The 22,571-nt window shown below is 36.1% G+C and overlaps 1 long non-coding RNA gene across 1 annotated transcript in view; it reads left to right on the forward strand.

Moving 5' to 3' along the window:
• Positions 1-53: 53 nt before the first annotated feature.
• Positions 54-22,571, forward strand: part of LOC120220836 — a 23,379-nt gene continuing 861 nt past the window's right edge. Inside the window, exons 1-2 of the long non-coding RNA XR_005525671.1 lie at positions 54-152; positions 9,944-9,999. This is a non-coding gene — a long non-coding RNA (uncharacterized LOC120220836). The remainder of the gene's footprint in view (positions 153-9,943; positions 10,000-22,571) is intronic.

Below are 22,571 nucleotides of genomic sequence, written 5' to 3' on the forward strand. Positions count from 1 at the left end.
GCTCACGGTGTCTCTCTCTCTCTCTCTCTCCTAGAAATAAAAATATTAAAAAAAAAAAAAAAAAAAAAGAATGCAAGCTCCAGGGAGCAGGACCATCATGTTTCTTCACCACTTGATCTTCATTTTCCAGGACAATGATTAGAACAGAGCAGGTAAGTGCTTGATGAATTTGTCAATGAGTTCTGGATTCATTGACACCAAAAGGGCACTTTATATCACTATATTAGACAAGAAGCCCATTTAAAAAAATAAAAGCCTGATTCACATGTGAAATTAAAGTAGAGAAATACTGGTTGGTGCATGAAGGCTATTTTGCAGTACAGGCAGAATGCAAGGTTTGAATACTACATAAAGTATAAAGTGTGAGCTGTGGGATGCGGTGAAGGGAAGAATGAGATGGGAGGATTTATTTTTTTTAAAGAATTTTTTAAAAGTTTATTTATTTTTAAGAGAGAGAGAGAAAATGAGCTAGCTGGGAATGGGCAGAGAGAGAGGGAGAGAGAATCCCAAGCAGGCTCTGTGCTGTCAGTGGGGAGTCCCATGTGAGGCTGGAATCCAAGAACCGTAAGATCATGACCTGAACAGAAATCAAGAGCCAGATGTTAAACCTTAACCGACTGAGCCACCCAGGCACCCCTTGGGAGGATTAAACTTTAGATAAGAACTTAATTGGCTAATGAGGTGCTATTGTACCAGGGAGACAAGACTAACCATTACATTTTCTGCCTTTCACTGGATGTCCCATATGGCTATCTTTGGGTTCACGTCAGTTACCTTTTTAAGTCACAGAAAGACACCTATAATTGCTTGTCTGGGTTACCCAATTTTGATTGATATCGCTATCTCTACTGGCATTTTAAAGTGTCCTTACTCTACATTTTAATAGTACATTTCTAGGATTTTAAGGATTTTGGGCCATGATATTCCAATCCTACTTTTCTAGTAGAAAGTTTAGACAATAAATTGGAATACAAAACAGCTTCTTGCTCTAGCAAACTCTTACATTCTGTAGGATCCTGAGAAAAATAAGATTGAGTCATTCTAACCCAGAATGTTTTTGCAGATAAGACAATTAAATTAGGCTCATTTTCAATGGGTATCTCCTAGTGAATAACAAAATAAAAACATTAATTATAAGGCCACCCATTAAAATCATATTTTTCATGATTATATAAGAAAACTGCCATGATCTAATATATAATACCATGATATGAGTGTTATAGATGTTTTCTTTTTATACTTTTATTTTTCAATTTCCCTAAAATATCATGTTTAATTTGAAAAAAGAACTACGATTTGAAAATCTTAGATTTATAAAGATCTAGAGGGATATAAATTCCTGAATGGAAAAATTTAAGTTTTATAAATTAAAATCATAATTTTAGAGTTGAGGCAAAAATCAAAATGGGTCTGCTAGTTTGCTCTTTGAAATATTTCCCCAACAGTTTGTCTTATTCAAGTTTTTACTCAATTAAGTATCTTTTTGCTCTAAGTGTTAGCTGAAGCAATATGAAGGCAAGATGTACAATTCTTTATGTAGTTCTCATTAGTATTTTCTAATTTCAGCAAATGATTTCTTTTGTTGTTCTTTGCCAGTTATCATACACTGTTTACAACCTTATCGACTGTCTGCAAATAAAATCTATTGCTTTCAAGACAGTGCACTTCTTAAATGCTTTTACTTTTAATTGCAATATTTTTCATGTTGAATTTGCTTAAGCTACATATTTTGTATTCAAGCAGATGTTCATGAAATAAATATTCATGTTGAGTTTAGAATTCCACGTATTACAGATTTTTTCAGATGAGTCTACAGATCTCATTTTCTTCTCACTTAAAAAATGCACCCAGAATAATATTTAGATTACATTTACACATATAATAAAGGTATATAGTCATTTTTTTTTAATATTTTTATTTATTTCTAGGAGAGAGAGAGACAGCGTGAGCAGGGGAGGGTCAGAGAGAGAGGGAGTCACAGACTGAAACAGGCTCCAGGCTCTGAGCTGACAGTCAGCACAGAGCCCGACGCGGGGCTCGAACCCACGAACCGTGAGATCATGACCTAAGCGAAAGTCGGACGCTTAACCGACTAAGCCACCCAGGCGCCCCAAAGGTATATAGTCATTTTAACAGCCTCTGCATTGTCAGTTATTGACAGGAAAATATAAGCTGACATGCTTTGGATTTATCCCTAATGGGCAATACATTTGCAAGGGCTGTAATTTTGGATTAGCACAGTCTTTTCCTGGGATGTTATCTGCCATCAAGTTGTTTTTTTGTTTTTGTTTTTGATTTTTGTTTTTAGATACTCTCCTGTCCCTTATAAGGTAAAAACACAGTTCAGATAGGTACATCTTTTTCCTCTTAGCAGCAGTCAGGTGAAAACATCCATTTGGAGCAGGTAGTTTTAAATCCAAAGTAATTATAATGATCATTTGCAAACTTGTGTTTTGAGTATTATATAAACTTACAAGATTAAAATTTAATACAGACCAAGGGATCTATTCCATCATCGGCTGAAATGCATCTCCTTAGGGGTGGCATCATATCATTTTTTAAGTCTTTATTTTTAAGAGTAGTTTTGTATTCACAGCAAAATTGGGAGGAAGATACAGGGACTTCCCGAAGGCCCCTGCCTTCACACATGTGCAGCCTCTCCCACTACCAACATCCCCCTCCAGAGTGCACATTTGTCACAACTGATTAACCTACATTTGGCACATCATAATCACCCAAATCCACAGTGTACATTAGAATTCATTCTTGGTGCTGTTCATTTATGGGTCTGGACAACTGTATAATGACATATATCTATCATTGTTTCATTCAGAATATATTCAGTGCCCTAAAAACCCTCTGTGTTCCATCTTTTCCTTCCCCATAACCCTTGGTAACCACTGATCTTTTTCCTGTCTTCATAATTTTGACTTTTTAAGAATGTCATTATAGTCAAAATCATATAGTATGAAGCTTTTTCAGATTTTTTTTTCATGGCCTTTTCCTCCATGTCTTTTCATGGCTTGATAGCTCCTTTCTTTTTGTTGCTGAGTAGTATTCCACTGTATGGATGTACCACAGTGTATCTATTCACTTACTGAAGGACATCTTGGGTACTTCTAAGTTTTGGCAATTATGAATAAAGCTGCTATAAACATTATGTGCTTGTTTCTGTGTAGATATAAGTTTTCAACTCATTTGGGTGAATACCGAGGAGCTTGATTACTGTATCATATGGTAAGAATATATTTAGTTTTGTAAGAAGCCACCAAACTATCTTCCAGAGTGGCCTGTACCATTCTGCATTACCACCAGTCGTGAGTGAGAGATCCTGTTGCCCCACATCCTCTCCAGCATTTGGTGTTATTGGTGTTTTGGAATTTTGCCATCGAAATGGATGTGTGTTTGTTATCTTATTGCTGTTTTAATTTGCTTTTCCCTGATAACATATGTTGTTGAGCATCTTTTCATAAGCTTTTTTCTCATTTGTGTATCTTCTTTGGTGAGGTATCTGTCCATTTAGATTGGGTTCTTTGTTCTCTTATTAGTTAGTTTTAACAACTCCTTCCTCATCACTCCCCCACCCCAAGTTTTCACGTAAATCCCGGTTAGTTAGTATAAAGTGTAATATTAGGTTCAGGTGTAGAATTTAGTGATTCATCACTTATATACAACACCCAGTGCTCATCACTACAAGTGCCCTCTTTAAGAATTCTTTATATTTTGGGTAATAGTCCTTTATGAACTATGTATTTTGCAAATATTTTCTCTGAGTCTGTGCCTTGTTTTTTCATTCTCTTGTAATCAGAATAATTTTAAAGTACTCTATATATACATATAACTTTAAGTACAAAAGAGAATTTTACATACATTATTTTAAGTGATGCTCACAATAATCTCATACCATCATTTCAGCCTCAACTTCCTTTCCTGTGAAGTGGGGATAATAATAGTATTTACTCCCAAATTGTGAGAATTAAATGAGTAAATGTATATGTAAAGAGTTTAGAACAATGCCTGATACAATAGGAAACACTATGAAAGTGTTAATATTCTTGCCTTGCAAATGAAGAAGATGTGACTCAGCAAGATCACACAACCAGTGAGAAGGGAAGCCATGGCTTGATCCCAAAGGCTTGAGCTCCAATGCAATTCTCTTTCAATTGTGGCACTGAAGAGAAAACAGAGGCAAAGGCTCTTCTTCTCTTATACCACGTGGCTGAAGAAGCAGTCCTTCCCTGGTGACAATCTTTTATAATTAATAACTAATTCCTATGTATTTATAAGGCTTTCTGCTTCTGATCTGAATAGCAGTATTAACCAATTTTTCATTATTTGCTGAAGGATTGAACTTAAAGATTCAAAATTATGGAAGAGCTATTAGAAATTACCTGTTTGATACTTTTTCATTCGGTGTCTAATAAGCCTCAAATGGGGAAACTAATGAGGTCCAAGAGTTTGAATGACTTTTCCTGCCTCCCATTCAGTTACAGGGAGAAAAATAACTGCAACGCAAGTCCCCATATACTTAATGGGTGTTCTTTCCACTTCACCATCTGGCTCTTGTGTTTTTAGTTCTCCTCCTTCTGTTTCCCTTCCCTCCTCTTCCACTTCTTCTTCCTTTCATTCTTCAACTCTTATGGGTATGAAATATAACGAATGTAAAGAAATGTGTTTAATACACATACCAACACACACCTTCTAAAGAAAATTCCCATGAATCACTACCCAGGTGAAGAGATAAAAAAATATAAATGGCCCCTCTTAAGCAACTATGTATTCTTGTTGATCATACACCCTTCCCTCCTTCACTACATTCCCACTCTGCCTCGACTCAAGATGTCATTTTCATGACTTGTTAGGATCATCGTTATCTCACTATTCTTTTTTTATTTTTAAAATTTTATTTATGATTATTATTTTTTAGAGAGATAGAAAGTACAAGCTGGGGAGGGGTGCCTGGGTGGCTTAGTCGGTTAAGCGTCCGACTTTCCGACTTTCGCTTAGGTCATGATCTCGCGGTTAGTGGGTTCGAGCCCCGCATCAGGCTCTGTGCTGACTGCCAGCTCAGAGCCTGGAGCCTGTTTCAGTCTGTGACTCCATCTCTCTCTGACCCTCCCCTGCTCACGCTGTCTCTCTCTCTCTCCTAGAAATAAATAAAACATTAAAAAAAAAAAAAAAAAGAAAGTACAAGCTGGGGAGAGGGACAGAGTAAGAGAGAAAATCCAAGCAGGCTCCATGCTCAGCACAGAGCCTACTTTGGCGCTTTCACTCACAACCCTGGGATCATAACCTGAGCCGGAATCAAGAGTCAACCACTCAGCCAGATGAACCACTCAGGTGCCCTATAGCTCACTCGTTTTTTAGTTTCACTATCTATGTATGTAATGTATTCATAGTTTTATTGTCTATGGGTACTTCTATGTATTTGATATAATTTAGTTTTGCCTATTCTTTTACAGCTGTATTAAGGTATAACTAACATACAATAAATTGCACACAGAATGTATAATTTGATAAATGTTGACATATGTACACAGCCTTGAAACCATCACCACAATTAACATAATAAACATGTTACATATCCATCATCCCAAAAGTTTCCTTGTGCATTTTGCATTTCCTCTTTCAAGTTCTTCCTTGCCCAACTACCCATCCTTCTCCCGCTCCTTCTCTAGAGGACCAATGATATGCTTCCTGTCATTATCGATTCATTAGAATTTTCTAGAGTTTTATAAGTGTGGAATCAATAGACATATGTTCCCTTTTTGGTCTGGCTTCATTTATTCTAGTATATATGTGGAGATAACTTACTGTAGTTTTAATTGACATTTCCTTGCTGATTAATAGTGTTCAGCATCTTTTCACGTATTCATCTTTGTACATCTACTTTAGTGTAGGGTCATAATCTTTTGTATATTTTTATGGAATTCTTTGACTACTTCTCACTGACTCATAGGTATTCTTTATATATTCTAAGTACAAGCTTTAGGTATATATTTTGCAAATATTTTCCCTAAGACTGTGGCTTGCCTTCTCATTTTTGTAAGTATCCTTTGAAGAGCAAACATTTTAAATTTTGATGAAGCCCAATTTCTTAAATTCTCTTGACAGTTCATGTTTTTGGTATGCTGTATTTAAGAAATCTTTCCCCAAACCAACATTACTAAAATTACTTCTATGTTTTCTTTTAGGAGTTTTCTAGTTTTATCTTTTAGACTTAGATTTATACTCCATTTTGAGTTTTGTGTATGTTTCATGTATGTGAGCAAGGGCTAATGGTCATTTTTTTTTTTTTTTTTGTCTACAGCTAACAATTGTTAACGAACTATTTGCAGGAAGATTCTTCTTCTCTTGGACTGCCTTGGCACCTTTGTCACAGTCAATTTATCAAATATGTATCTATTTCAACATGTTTTATTCTGTTCCTTATAAGTGTATTTTATGGCAATATAACCCTATGTTACTAACTTGATAGTAAGTCTTAAAATGAGGAAGTTTGAATCCTCCAACTTTGGACTTCTTTTTCAAAATTCTTCTGGTCATTCTAGCTGATTTGCATTCCTGCACAAATTTTAAAATTGGGGGGCGCCTGGGTAGCTCAGTCGGATAAGCATCCGACTTCACTCAGGTCACGAACTCATGGTTCGTGGGTTCGAGCACTGCATCGGGCTCTGTACTGACAGCTATCTCAGAGCCTGGACCCTATTTCAGATTCTGTATCTCCTTCTCTCTCTGACCCTTCCCTGTTCATGCTCTCTCTCTCTCCTCTCTCAGAAATAAATAAAATATAAAAAAATAAAAATAAAAAATAAAATAAAAAACAAATTTTAAAATTGTCAATTTCTAAACAAAACAACTGAGATTTTGATTGGAATTACATTGAATCTCTAGATCAGTTTATAAAGGAGTGCTATCTTAAACAATAATGAACCTTCTAATCCATGAATGTTTTCTCTCTTCCACATATTTACATCTTTAATTTCTCTCAGTTACTGTTTCTTGATTATAATGTTCTCTAGCACTGTTTATTCTGCTTGAAGTTCTTTCAGCATATTGGATCTCTGTGTTTATAGTTTAGATCAAATTTGGGAAACTTTAAGCTATTATTTTTTTTCAAGTATCCCCTCTGCCCAACTTTTTATTCTTCTAGGACTTCTATTTCAAGTAGATCAGATTGTTATCCACAGGTCACTGACCCTATGTTCACATTTCATGTGGTTTTTTTGTTGTTGTTGTTAGCTTGATTTTGAATAGTTTCTACTGCTATGTGTTCAATCTTTCTGATCTTGTCTTTCACTAGTGTTTAGTTTGTGGTTAGCCACCTTCTGAGTATTTTTCATTTTGATACTGTGTATTTTTTTCATTTCTAGAAATCTGTTTGATTCTTTTATTCCTTTATTAAAATGGATCATTTGTTTCCTATTCCTTGAATTTCTCTCATCATGCTCACATTTTCTTCTGTGTTCATGAACTTGATGGAGTAAAATTCCATATGGAAAGGATCTTTTTTCTAAGATTAGATGCATGCATGTAGTTGTTCCTGTGGCCATTTGCTGATCTTGCCTAGGTCCATAATAAAGTTCATTGCTGGGAGATCAAAAATCCAAGAAGGCCTATTATGGTCTTGGGCGGATGATGTGAAAACTTTGAAGAGTTAAGGGACTTTATATATATGACCAGTTTCTTTGGGACAGTCTGGGATCACCTTAAGCTACAGTCAAGGGTAGAAGTATCTCTTGAATAATTTAGGCAAATCAAACCTAGACTTTAATTTCATACAAGGGTTCACTTACTTTTGATTCACTTTTACAATGATCTTTGTAACTTCTAGGCCCACCTTCTTTCAGGGAAGGTTTCCTGTAGATCCTATATTTATGATTGACCTAGACATTGATTTCGGTTCTTTTTACTCTATAATGTCAACAAGATAAAAAATTTTCAGGACAGACAGATACTTGTTGCAATATCTCCTTTAGATTTTCAAATTGCTTTTGTCTTTTTTTTCCACTGCCTAGGGCAGTTATTGATGTGGACTCTAAATTTCCAAATACCCTTTATTGCCAGCTCTGTAATAATAGAGCTGGAACCCCTATTTACAATAGAGTTGAAAATACTTCTTTGCTAAAAGACATGATGATGTTAAGTTTTGTCAGTAGAGAGTACTGGAGAGACATGGGAGGAAGATGAGGTCCCTTCCTTTCCCTTCCCTTCTTTCTTTCTTTCGATTCTGGTATGTTTATCTAAGAGGGCTTCTCCTGTGTTTCTAAAGTACATTTGGCTTTTGGCAGCAGCATCTACCTTCAGCAGCACCCAGGAGCTGGTAGAAATTGGGAATGTCCCATGGCAGCTTCCTCTGGCAGCCCCCCAGGTACCTTTTCAGAGCCCCAGGCATGGATGGTTTTGCTTAATATTCCCTTAGTTAGCTTGGTTAGTTTAGTGGTACCAGCTATTGGGCAGCTTCCTCAGGCACCCCTGAGAGCAGTTTTCCATTGAACACTATGGCACTTTTCCATGGATGGCTTCCCTCAGAACTCCTCAGGCAGCTGTCTTACCTAATCTTGGATGTGTCTAAGACTATGTGATTATATCCAATGTAATTTATTTTCAGCAGAGGTGTTGATCCAAATCACTAAGCCTATGTTTACAAGAGACTCGAGACATAAATTTTTTTCAAAAAGACAATCTACTAAACTTTAAGAGACGAAGGCACAGGACATAGTTTAGACTCCTAAGGTGGAAATCATGCCATTCTTCTAATGACTAAACCCTTCCCTTTTAAATAACTAAAGGCTTTCAGCTTCCCATTTGCCTCAAGATAAACTCAAGGCTTGTTAGCTGGTTGGCATAGATGGCCCATCATGGCTTTGCCACAATTATTATTCAAGACTCATCTCTTGCCACATTTCTACACTAACTTTAAGCTCCAATCACTCTGAATTCCTTACATTTTCCTTGATGCATCACGGCTTTTGCATATGCTGCTCCAGCTGCTAGATTAATTCTTACTCACACCTCAATCTGTAGTTTGGACATGACATCTGAAAACTTCTTCTAGCCATATTTATGTGCTTCTTTTTAGTGCTTCCATGAGCTACTTTTATTACATTTTATTCATCCAATGATTCAAAAGGTCATTTATTCATTCAGCAAATATCTGTTTAGCATCTTCTCCCTGCCTCCTCCATCCTGAGAAAATGAAGATATGAAGATGAATAAGACAACCTTTACTCCATCTTTGTATTCTGATTTGTATTTAATAGTCTGTCTTCCTTAGTCTATTATGAGGTTGTTACCTTTCCAGGACCTGGTAGTACTTGCACATAATAAGTACCAAATAAATGCTTCTTGAACAAATTAACGAGTACTATAGCAGACAAAAGATGAAACTCTCACTGAGATATGTCAAAATATAAACAGTGGTTTAGCTATCTCTTTGTAGTGAGTTTTCAAATAAAATTTACTTTCTTCTTTATATTCTTCTGTATTATTTGGTGTTTTCATGATGAACATATTTATAGATAGAATAATAAAATAATCAAAGGTTTTCAAAGACTTAAAGCAACTCTGCATCTATTCACTGCAAGCTCAGACAGTTTTGAACTATTCTGGAGCTGCCTGAAATCAACACACCATGCTATTTACCTCAGTTCCGCCAAATCAGAGCTCGGAGGGTTCATTGTATTAAAAATAACTGAGGACTTCGGTTAACTACTTCAGAAGCTAAAGTACCAATCACTGTCAAAGAGGATGTGTGAAAAGCTGGTCACTTAAAGCGTATCTTTTTCTTAGTAATTCCCACAATCCTCTAAACCTAGTTCTCTCTGGCAGAATTCAGATCTGCATTTTTATCATTTTCAGAAGTCTGACATTCATAACAAATATTTGAAAAATGGCTCAAACTCTTCCAGAATATATTTAGAATGCCTGTCTCTTCCCATAGGTTACAAGGATTTGCTTTTGTGCCTCCTGGGATGTAACCTGGAAGAAAGGCCTATGGTAAGGACACATTGCTGCTCTGTGAGCAGTTTTAGAAACTGTCCTGGGCTGTTCAGCAGTGGACAGCCGAGCTAGAAGCCACAATGAGTGATTCATTTTATCAGACTCTTCATCTACTCTGCTGGGAAAGGAAAAATTTGAAAACCCACCTCAGGGTTAGTTAACATTAGGGAAAGAAATGTTGTGAAATGCAGGTATGAGTGAATGACATCCTGGAAACACAGTGACCTAACAGTAGGGGTATGGGAATCAAAGTTCACACTAAGCTGCTGCCACTTACGGCTTATGTCTTTGTCTAGATTAAGCTCTCAGAATTCAAAAGTCACATCTAAAAAGGGTGATGATATTAATACTTATTTCAAAGGGATGTTGCCAGGCTCATTCATATCCAGCATATTTACAAAGTACAATAAATGTTAGTTTCCCTTTACTAGTCAGGTAAATGAAGAAAAAAAGCCTTAATAAATATGACTTGGTGATTACTTTAATTCACTGTATTGATTTCCTATATTTTTAGATTTTTTTCCCCGTGAGTATGAATTACTTTTATAAATCTTTTAAGTTTTAATAAAACAAGGAACACTGTATCGGAATCTGGAATAACTATCAGTCTCAAAAAGATCACCTATTAAAGCCATACATAGGTCAAATACTAGCAATCCAAAACTTTGAAGTTAAAACAACATTATAGAGTCTGCTGAAAAGGAAAGAGAGGGACTTGCCAGTGAATGGAAATACAATCTGAGAGAGGAGAGGGATGCCTCCTTCAATGTGCCTTCTCCCTACATATTCTCTCCCCTCCTCTCCTGACTCTTTCCCTGAAACTTACCACTCCTTGAGTCCAAGGTGGGCAGGGAGACTAAGAAGTCTGCTAGACAGTAGAAGTGGGGCCATTCCATGACTGTAGTGCAGGAGGGGTACTTCCAAATGAAAAGACAATTTTATAAAAAGTGAGTTAATTTGCTGTATCTGCACTAAGGAGGAAACTAGGGAATTCCAACTTCTCCAGCCTCCAAGCTGAAGAATAAATACTCTAGACAGAGCTACAGATGCACCTAAGTGATGAACTCAATGAATGCACATGACTGACTTCACGTAGAATCCCTTAGAAGATTTTCAAGACACAAATAAAATTGTGACATGATGCAACTGAGTGGCCTTAATTGAGTAACAGAGTGTCAGCCAACATGGTTACACTAAACTATGTCTCTGGAGGAGAATTTGAGAAATAATAATAGCTAGCACTTTATAAGATGTGGCAGAAACTATTAGAAGTATATATATCATATTATTTATATGTATATTATTTAATCATCATTATGATCTACAATCTATGTCCAAAGTAGGAATGCAGGCACAGGAAGATAATAATTTGCTAATCATTATGTGGCTAATAAGTGGCAGGGCTTGAATTCTAAAGGGCTATGCTGTGTTTCTTGATATATTTCGATCTAGAAAATGGGCAATCTATATAGAGGATTAGATTATCATTATGACAAGTCCTCGGCTATTGAAGAAAGGCCTTAAAAGAAGGGAGGTAGTTCTGAACTATTTGTTGTGAAGTGACATTAGCCAATTTGTCACATAGCTGAAGTTCTTTTTAGTAAAGTTACTGCCCACAATCTTCCTACCTACTGATAATGAAAGTGAGTGTCTAATCAAATTCTTCTATGCATGGATATATTTGCTGGCTATTCGTTATCAATGAACGCACAAAATTTCCTACATCATCATCTCTAACTTCAGTGAAATTTCAGCTTTCTGCCCTTGTATGAAAATTTTAGCAAGCAGACCAACAAAATTTCTGAGGCAGGATTCTGTATCACTAAGTCTTAGTGTAATTACATTACAATTCTCCTAAACTGATGGCTATACACAGAACTGATTAGAGCTCAAGCCATAGTCTCCATCCACAAAGGTGAGAAGTACATGCCAGGGTGGATTTTTATACCTCTTTCTTACAAGGATGGAGAGCATTTTTTAAGCAAGTTTTGCCAGCACACACGAGCAGTACATTCACACGAGTAGAAAACTGTTATTTTCTTCTAATAAGAACCCATTTCTAATATTCATCATACTTAATAATGGTTACTGGTTCTAGGAATGAAAATCCATTTTGTCTTCTACTATGCTAATTAGCAAACTGTCAATTGTTGATTGAGATACAATACCTGAATGGCTTGTAGGAGCTGCCTCTAGAATGGGGCCCTTCAAGTATAATGCCGACTCCCTCTAAAATTAAACTATAACTGGTGTGAACATAATGTTACATAGATTATGCTAAAATATTTCACAGTATATCACAGACCTTGTAGCAGAACTGCATATTTCTAGTTTGAACATTCTTTGGAGGCCCTTTGTTCTTTCTTCGATTCTGCTTTGATTTTTGGAAAGGTAGTTTTCTTTCCTTGATAGACTTTTTGGTTTTGCCCATGAAAAACAAATTCTGGGATTTTTTTTGGTAATGTATATGATATTATATCTGTAGTTATAAGATTCAAACAATTTGATTACTAATAACCACATCTATTAAGTGCTTACAACAATACTGGGAATTTTATTGGACACTTTAGTGGTATCATGTGTCTTTTTGATTTAAGCCTCACAGTGATCCGATGATTAAGACATTTTGGTTTGCAGGAAATAAGTGTGAGACTCTAAGAGATTAAATAATTTGGCCAAGCTCACACAGTAAGTGACAGCAACATAATTCAAACCCTGGTTAGCAACTCCAAGGCTCATGCTCTTAAATCACTACAGTATCCTAATACGGTTATTTTATTTTAATTTTTAAAAAATTTACATTCAAGTCAGTTAGCATAGAGTGCAACAATAATTTCAGGAGTAGATTCCTTAATGCCCTTAGATATTTAGCCCATCCCCCCGACAACCCCTTCAGCAACCTTCTGTTTGTTCTCTATATTTAAGAGGCTCTTCTGTTTTGTCCCCCTCTCTATTTTTATATTATTTTTGCTTCCCTTCCCTTATGTTCATCTGTTTTGTATCGTAAAGTCCTCATATGCGTGAAGTCATATGATATTTGTCGTTCTCTGACTAATTTTGCTTAGCATAATACCCTCTAGTTCCATCCATGTAGTTACAACGGGCAAAATCTCATTCTTTTTGATTGCTGAGTAATACTCCATTGTATATATATATATATATATATATATAACCATATCTTCTTTATCCATTCATCGGTCGACGGATATTTGGACTCTTTCTGTACTTTGGCTATTGTTGACAGCACTGCCATAAACATTGGGGTGCATGTGCCCCTTTGAAACAGCACATCTGTATCACTTGGATGAATACCTAGTAGTGAAATTGCTAGGTGGTTGGGTAGTTCTATTTTTAATTTCTTGAGGAATCTCCATACTGTTTTCCAGAATGGCTGCACCAGTTTGCATTCCCACCAACAGCACAAAAGGGTTCCTTTTTCTCTACATCCCTGCCATTATCTTTTGTTTCCTGAGTTATTCATTTTAGCCATTCTGATAGGTGTGAGGTTATATCTCATGATTTTGATTTGTATTTCCCTGATGATGAGTGATGTTGAGCATCTTTTCATGTGTCAGTTGGCCATCTGGATGGCTTTGGAGAAGTGTCTATTCATGACATTTGCCCATTTCTTCACTGGATTGTTTGTTTTTTTGGGTGAGTTTGATAAGTTCTTTATAGATTTTGGATACTAACCTTATATTGGATAAGTTATTTGCAAATATCTTCTCTCATTCCATTGGTTGCCTTTTAGGTTTTTTTTATTGTTTTATTTGCTGTGCAAAAAGGCTTTTTATCTTGATGAAGCCCCAATAGTCTTTTTTTTTTTTTTTTTTTGCTTTTGTTTGCCTTGCCTCTGAAGACATTTCTAGTGAGAAGTTGTTGCAGCCAAGGTCAAAAAGGTTGCTGCCTGTTTTCTCCTGTAGGATTGGGACCATGAGGGAGAAGTAGGGGAAAAATAGTTGGGGAGAGGGAGGGAGGCAAACCATGAGAGACTCTTGAATGCTGAGAACAAACTGAGGGCTGATGGGAGTGGGGGTGAGGGGAAGGGGTGTGATGGCATGGTAAGGGCACTTGTTGGGATGAACACTGGGTGTTATATGGAAACCAAATTGACAATAAACTATTAAAAAAAAAGGATTGGGATGGCTTCCTGTCTCATATAGGGGTCTTTCATCCAATTTTAGTTTATTTTTGTGTTTGGTGTAAAGAAGTGGTTCAGTTTCATTCTTCTGCATGCCACTGTCCAGTTTTCCCAGCACCATTTGCTGAAGAGACTGTCTTTATTCCACTGGATATTCTTTCTCCTGTCTTGTCAAAGATTAGTTGGCCATACATTTGTGGGCTCATTTCTGGATTTTCTCTTCTGATCCATTGATATATGTGTCTATTTTTGTGCCAGTACCATACTGTCTTGATGATTACAGCTCTGCGATACAGCTTAAAGTCCAGAACTGTGACGCCTCCTGCTTTGTTGTTTTTTTTTCAACATTATTGTGGCTATTTTAGGATTGTTTTTTCTAGCTTTGTGAAGAATGCTGGTATTGTTTTGATAGGGATTGCACTAAATGTGTAGAAGTTTTGGGGTGATATAGACAATTTAACAATATTTGTTCCTCCGGCGTGGAATATTTTTCCATTTCTTTGTGTCTTCTTCAATTTCTTTCATAAGCTTTCTATAGTTTTCAGCATACGCATCTTTTATCCCTTTGTTAGGTTTATTCTTATGTGTCTTATGGTTTTTGGCACAATAACAAGTGGGATCAATTCCTTGATTTCTCTTTCTGCTGCTTCATTACTGGTATATAGAAATGTAACCAATTTTTGTACTTTGATTTTATATCCTGCGACTTTACTGAGTTCACACAATCTAGCAGTTTTTGGTGGAGTCTTTTGGGTTTTACATATAGAGTATCATGTATCTGCAAAGAGTGAAAGTTTGACTTCTTCTTTCCCAGTTGTATGCCTTTTATTTCTTTTTGTTGTCTATTGCTAAGGCTAGGACTTTCAGTACTATGTTGATCAACAGTGCAGAGAGTGGACATCCCTGTCATTTTCCTTAGGGGGAAAGCTCTCAGTTTTTTTCCCCACTGAGGATGATATTAGCCATGGGCCTTTATATATATATATATATATATATACATACATATATATATATATATATATATGGCTTTTATGATGTTGAGGTATGCTCCTTCCATCCCTACTTTCTTGAGAGCTTTATCAAGAAAGGATGCTGTATTTTGTCAAATGCTTTTTCTGCATCTATCAAAAGGATCATATGGTTGTTATCCTTCCTTTTATTAATGTGGTGCATCACATTAATTTGCAAATGCTGAATCAGCCCTGCAGTCCAGGAATAAATCCCACCTGATCATGGTGAATAGTTCTTTTAATGTGCTGTTGAATTAGATTTACTAGTATCTTGTTGAGAATTTTTACATCCACGTTCATCAGGTATATTGGCCTATAATTCTCCTTTTTAGTGGGGTCTTTGTCTGGTTTTGGAATCAAGGTAATGCTGGCTTCTTAGGATGAGTTTGGAAGCTTCCCTTCCATTTCTATTTTTGGAAGTTAGTGAACATTGAGAATTATTAGGAGGTTTATATAAATCAGGCTTGAACGTGGGATAGTCTTTCCATCCACACTTCACAAAGCACAACTCAGTTGCTCGTCCCTCCAGAGATGCAGGGGAGGTTGAGAAATGTAACCTCTTTCTGAGCAGAAACTTCCAAATGAATTCTCTAAATTAAGTATAAACAGAGGCATTACCTGTAAAGAACATTGGCCCCAGTCTTGTTACATACTTTAACAAATAAGCTGAGGAAAAGAATGTGCAGAAAAATATTTAAGTCTGGCAAGTGGCATAAAATCATTTTGATATTTTCATTTCTTATTTGTAGAATTAACATGCAGGAAGATAGTTTCTGGAATTAAAATGCAAGAAGATCCATTTGCTTATAAATTGCACAGAAGATATTGTTAAATGAGCCTATTACAGGAAAAATGATCTAGTATCTTTGGGTAATATTATGCTTTAAAATAACTCCATTAAAAGTAGTATTTTATATGAATTAAGAGCATGAGCCATGGACTCAGCCAGACTATGAAAGCTAATGTTTCAGTGTAGGAATGTATGAAATGGTTAACTGAAAAAAAATTTCAGTGTCTACTGACATTGTCCACTCAGAGGATAATCAGCATTAAAGTCTATGCTTCAGGAAGGGTCTGGGAGTTACTATTTACTTTTCTAACATCATCAAACCAGTAGGTGACTGGGACAAAAAAGCTCATGATATGCTGAAGATCATTACAAAAAATCCTGAACACAAACATGGAACACTAATCTTAGACAAATGTGACACAAATGCCCTTAAATCATCTGGTTCTGCTGTACCTGTTGAAGATAATACCCAAAGCTGAAGCCATTAAAAACAAATGGTTTTGAAAATAGATATGTTAACAGAAATACAACTTATATATTTCCTTATTGTTTCTCTCATTCTATTAGGTAACTCATACACATGTATAGCTCCATGCTTATGGTTTATAAGTGTGCGTGTGTGTGTGTGTGTGTGTGTCCCACATGCACATACAGTCCTCTAAGGCTGTATCTCTGCAGTAGTTTAAGCTGCCAGACAAAACCATGCTTCTCTAAGTTGACACTTCAGGACTACAGCTGCCAGATGCTCAAAAGAAACATCTGTTCCTGAAGGCCACACGAGATGGCAATGAAAGAAAAACAGAATAATTTTACATGACAAAGTAAATCTAACAAACGTGCAAATCTAGCTCATCCATTCTATTTTGAAGACATTGGCACGTAAGAGGAAATAATAAACAGTAACAATGCTTATTATTCTCTAGGGGCCTATTTCTGTTTTTAGAGGTGTGATATCAAACACATAATTACTTTTGTCAATTTTACTGTGAGGGAGTGGATGATGGTAATAAGGGGAGTGACAATGAAGATAAATCTCACCTAAATCTGTATTTTACCCAGATTTTCCATATAGGACTACAGAGGTAAAACCATCTCTGTAATGATGGTGGGGTCACTTTCCTGGAAACCAACTGAAGTCAATGCAGAAAAGCATTGCAAAGCAAGCATCACTAAGTTAGAAACTCAGGGGCACCTGGGTGGCTTAGTCGGTTAAGGGTCCGACTTTCGCTTAGGTCATGATCTCGCGGTTCGTGGGTTCGAGCCCCGCGTCGGGCTCTGTGCTGACTGCCAGCTCAGAGCCTGGAGCCTGTTTCAGAGTCTGTCTCTCCCTCTCTCTCTGACCCTCCCCTTCTCATGCTGTCTCTCTCTCTCCTAGAAATAAATAAAAATATTAAAAAAAAAAAACAAACTCAATTTTCATGGTAGAATACTGTGTGGTTGGGCTGTTCAGGAGAGAACGAAAACAGAATGTCAAAAATAAACTAGAAAGGGGCGCCTGGGTGGCTTAGTCGGTTAAGTGTCCGACTTTCGCTTAGGTCATGATCTCGCGGTTCGTGGGTTCGAGCCCCGCGTCGGGCTCTGTGCTGACTGCCAGCTCAGAGCCTGGAGCCTGTTTCAGAGTCTGTCACTCCCTCTCTCTCTGACCCTCCCCTTCTCATGCTGTCTCTCTCTCTCCTAGAAATAAATAAAAATATTAAAAATAAATAAATAAATAAACTAGAAAATGCAAAGTCTCCACCAAATAAAAGGATGTTAAGTATGGCACCATACACCTAAAATGTGGGGTTGAAGGAGAGGACTAAAAATGTAGTGCTTTTAGAATGGATTCAAACTCAAGTGACCATCAACTTAATATAGACTACTATGTGCATAAGATGTTATATATAAATGTAATGCTAACCACAAATAAAAAACTGGTAATAGATTTGGAAACTATAAAGAAAAAGGGATCCAAGAAAAGTTGGCAAACCATGAAAAAAGAGAGTAAGAGAAGAAAAGAACAACTACAAAACAAACAAAAAACAAGTAACAAAGTGGCAATAATTGCATTCCTATAAATAATTACTTTAAATGTAAATGGACTAAGTGTTCCCAGTAAAATATATAGCGTGAGAGAATGGATAAAAAAGCAATACCCATCTATATACTGCCTATAAGAGACTCATTTCAGACATAAAGACACAAGCAGACTGAAAGTGAAGGGATGGAAAATCATTTATCATGCAAAAGGAAATGGAAAGAAAGCTGGTGTAGCAATAGCTGTATCAGAAAAAGTAGACTTTAAAACAAAGACTGTAACAAAGGACAAAGGAGGACACTACATAATCATAAAGAGAACAATCCAACAAGAAGATATAACAATTATAAATATGCACTCTCAAAACCACACTGAGATACCACCTCTCATGGTCAGAGTGGCTAAAAGGAACAAATCAGGAGACTCTAGATGCTGGAGAGGATGTAGAGAAACGGACACCCTCCTACACCATTGGTGGGAATGTAAACTGGTGCAGCCACTCTGCACAGTGTGCAGGTTCCTCAAAAAATTAACAATAGAACTTCCCCATGACCCAGCAGTAGCACTGCTAGGAATTTACCCAAGGGCTATAGGAGTGCTGATGCATAGGGGCACATATACCCCAATGTTCATAGCAGCACTGTCAACAATAGCCAAAACATGGAATGAGCCTAAGTGACCATCAACTGACGAATGGATCAAGAAGATGTGGTTGATCTATACAATGGAATACTACATAGCAATGAGAATGAGTGAAATCTGGCCATGTGTGGCAACATGGATGGACTTTGAGGGTGTTATGCTGAGCAAAATAAGTCAGGCAGAGAAGGACAGCTACCATATGTTTGCACGTATAGGAGGATTAGGAGGAACTTAATGGAGGACCATGGGGGAGAAGAAGGGGAAAAATCATTGGGGAGAGGGAAGGAGGCAAACCATGAGAGACTCTTGAATGCTGAGAACAAACTAAGGGCCAATGGGGGTTGGGGGGAGGGGAAGGGGATTGATAGGCATGGAGGAGGGCACTTGTTGGGATGAGCACTAGGTGTTATATGGAAACCAACTTAACAATAAACTATTTAAAAAAGAAAAGAAAAGAAAAAATAATAAAATTCATTTTCAAAGAACAAAAAAATAAATATACACTCAACATGGAAGCACCCAAATACTTAAAGCAGCTAATAACTAACATAAAGGAAGTAATCAATAGTAATACAATAGTAGGAGACTTTAACATCCCACTTATATCAATGGATAGATTATCCAAACAGCCAATCAAAAACAAAAAAGTGGTTGTGAATGACACACTGGATCAGTTGGACTCAAAAATATATTCAGAACATTTCATCCTGAAACATTAGAATACATATTCTTTTCAAGGACACATGGAACATTTTCCAGGATAGATCACGTTAGATTACAAAACAAGTCTCAACAAATCTAAAAGATTGAAATCGTATCATATATATATATTTTTTTCTTTTTTTTAAAAAAAACATTATGAAACTAGAAGTCAACCACAAGAAAAAAATTTAGAAAGAGAACAAATAAATGGAGATAAAATAACATGCCACTAAACAATGAATGGATCAATCAAGAAATCAAAGGAGGAAATCAAAAAATAAAGGAGACACATGAAAATAAAAATACAGTGATCCAAAATATTTGAGACACAGGCAACGCTGTTTTAAGAGGTAAGTTTATAGAAATACATTAAGAAGAAAAATTAAGAAGGCCCACATTAAGAAGAAAAATCTCAAATACACAACCTAACCTTATACCTAAAGGAACTAGAAAAAGAACAAACAAAACTCCAAAATAATAGAAGGAAGGAAAAAAAAGAAATATTAGAGCAGAAATAAATGAAATTCAAATTGACAAAAACAGTAACAGATCTATAAAACCAGGAGCTGGTTCTTTGGGAAAATCTATAAAATCGATAAACTTTTAGACAGAGTCATGAGGGAGAGGGATGGGGAGAGGGAGAAAGAGAGGACTTACATAAACAAAATCAGAAATGAAGAGAAATAACAACCAACACCACAAACATACAATTATAAGAGAAAATTATGAAAAATAACATGACAACAAAGCGAGCAACCTAGAAGAAATTGATAAATTCTTAAAAACATATAACCTCCTAAAACTGAATTAGAAAGAGAAAATTTGAAAGGCCTGATGACCAGCAATGAAATCAAATCAGTAGTCAAAAAATTCCCAACAAAAAGAAGTCCAGGACAAGACAGCTTCAAACATTTAAACAAGAGTTAATGCCTATTGTTGTCATACTGTTCCAAAGAAGAGAAGAGAAAGAAAAGCTTCCAATTTATTCTATGAGGCCAGCATTACCCTGATACTAAAACCAGGTAAAGACACAACAAAAGAAAACTATAGGCCAGTATCTCTGAGGAATATGAATATAAAATTCATCAACAAAATATTATCAAACTGAATCTAATGATACATAAAAAAAGTATTCACCATGATCAAGTGGGATTCATTGCTAGGACATAAGAGGTTCAGTATTTACAAATTAATCAACATGATACATCATGTCAACAAAACACAGGATAAAAATCATATGATCATTTCAATAGGGACATAGAGAATTCAACAGAGTATAACACGTATTCATCATAAAAACTCTCAATAAAGTTGGTTTTTAGGGAAAATACCTAAATATAATAATGTCCATATATGAAAGTCCCACAGCTTACATTATAGTCAATGGTGAAAAACAGCTTATTCACTAAGGTCAAGAACAAGACAGGGTTTTCCACTCTCACAACTTTTATTCCCCATAGTACTGGAAGTCCTAGCCAGAGCAATCAGATAAGAAAAAAATAAAAGGTATCCAAATTGGTAAGGAAGAAGTAAAACTTACACTATTTGCAGATGACAGGATTCTATATAGAGAACACACAAAAGACTCCAGCCAAAACTGCTAGAAATGATAAATGAATTCAGTAAGGTTGCAGGATATAAAATCAATATACAGAAATCTGTTGTATTTCTCTATGCTAATAATAAATTATCAAAAGGACAAAGAAAACAACACCATTTGCAATTGCATCAAAAACAGTAAAATATCTAGGAAGAAACTTGACCAATGAGGTAAAAGACCTGTACGTTGAAAATTAGAAAACACTAACGAAATGAATGGAAGATGATACGAACAAATGGAAAGATATTCCATGCTCATGGATTGTAAGAATAAATACTAGTAAAATATCCATACTATCCAAAGCAATCCATACATTTAATGAAATTCCTATCAAAATACCAACAGTATATGCATAAAATAGAACAAATATCTTACATTTGTATGGAACCACAAAAGACCCTGAATAGGCAAAGTATTCTTGAAAAAGAACAAAACTGGAGGTATCCCAATCCCAGATTTCAAGATATACCACAAGCTATAGTAATCAAACTGTATGGTACTAGCACAAAAGCAAACACATAGATCAATGGAACAGAATAGAGAATCCATAAATAAACCCACATTTATATGGTCAATTAATCTCTAACAAAGAATACACAAGGAGAAACAGGTCTTTTCAATTAATGGTGTTGGGAAAATTGGACAGCTACCTATGAAAGAATGAAAGTGGGCCACTTTATAACACCATATACAAAAATAAACCCAAATGGTTTAAGGATGTAAATATGAGCCTGGAATCATTAAAATCCTTGAAAAGAGCACATGCAGTTATTTCTCTGACTTTAGCCACAGTACCATTTTTCTAGATAGGTCTCCTCAGGGAAAAGAAACAAAAACAAAAATAAATTACTGCAACTACATCAAAATAAAAATCTTCTGCAGAGCAAGAAAACAATCAACAAAACTAAGACAATCTACTGAATGGGAGAAGATATTTGCAAATAATATATCCAATAAAGTTTCAGTATCCAAAGTATATTAAAAACTTATACAACTTACCACCAGAAAACCAAATAATACAATAAAAATTGGGCACAAGTCATGGACATTTCTCCAAAAAAGACATAGAGAAAGGCAAAAGACACATGAAAAGATGCTCAACATCACTCATCATCAGGGAAATACAAAGCAAAACCACAATTAGATATCACTTCACACCTATCAGAATGTCTAAAATAAAAATGTTACATTTTGTTACAACAAGTGTTGGTGGGGATGTGGAGGAAAAGTAACCCTCATGTACTGTTGGTGGGAATGTAAACTGTTGCAGTCACTGTAGAAAACAGTATGGAAGTTCCTCAAATGTTAAAAATAGAATTGCCAAGGTATAGATAAACCACATCTTCTTGATCCATTCATATGTTGATGGACACTTAGGCTCTTTCCATGTTTTAGCTATTGTGGAGAGTGCTGCTATGTACATGGCAATGAGAAAGAATGAAATCTGGCCATGTGTAGCAACATGGATGGACCTTGAGGGTGTTATGCTGAGTGAAATAAGTCAGGCAGAGAAGGACAAATATCATATGTTTGCACGTATAGGAGGATTAGGAGGAACTTGACGGAGGAACAAGGGGGAGAAGAAGGGCGGAAATGGTGGGGGAAAGGGAGAGAGGCAAACCATGAGAGACTCTTGAATGCTGACAAAAACTGAGGACTGATGGATG

The sequence above is a fragment of the Hyaena hyaena genome, unplaced genomic scaffold (genome assembly GCF_003009895.1).
Source record: "Hyaena hyaena isolate Hyena2069 unplaced genomic scaffold, ASM300989v1 scaffold_728, whole genome shotgun sequence".
In the NCBI taxonomy this organism is placed as follows: Eukaryota; Metazoa; Chordata; class Mammalia; order Carnivora; family Hyaenidae; genus Hyaena; species Hyaena hyaena.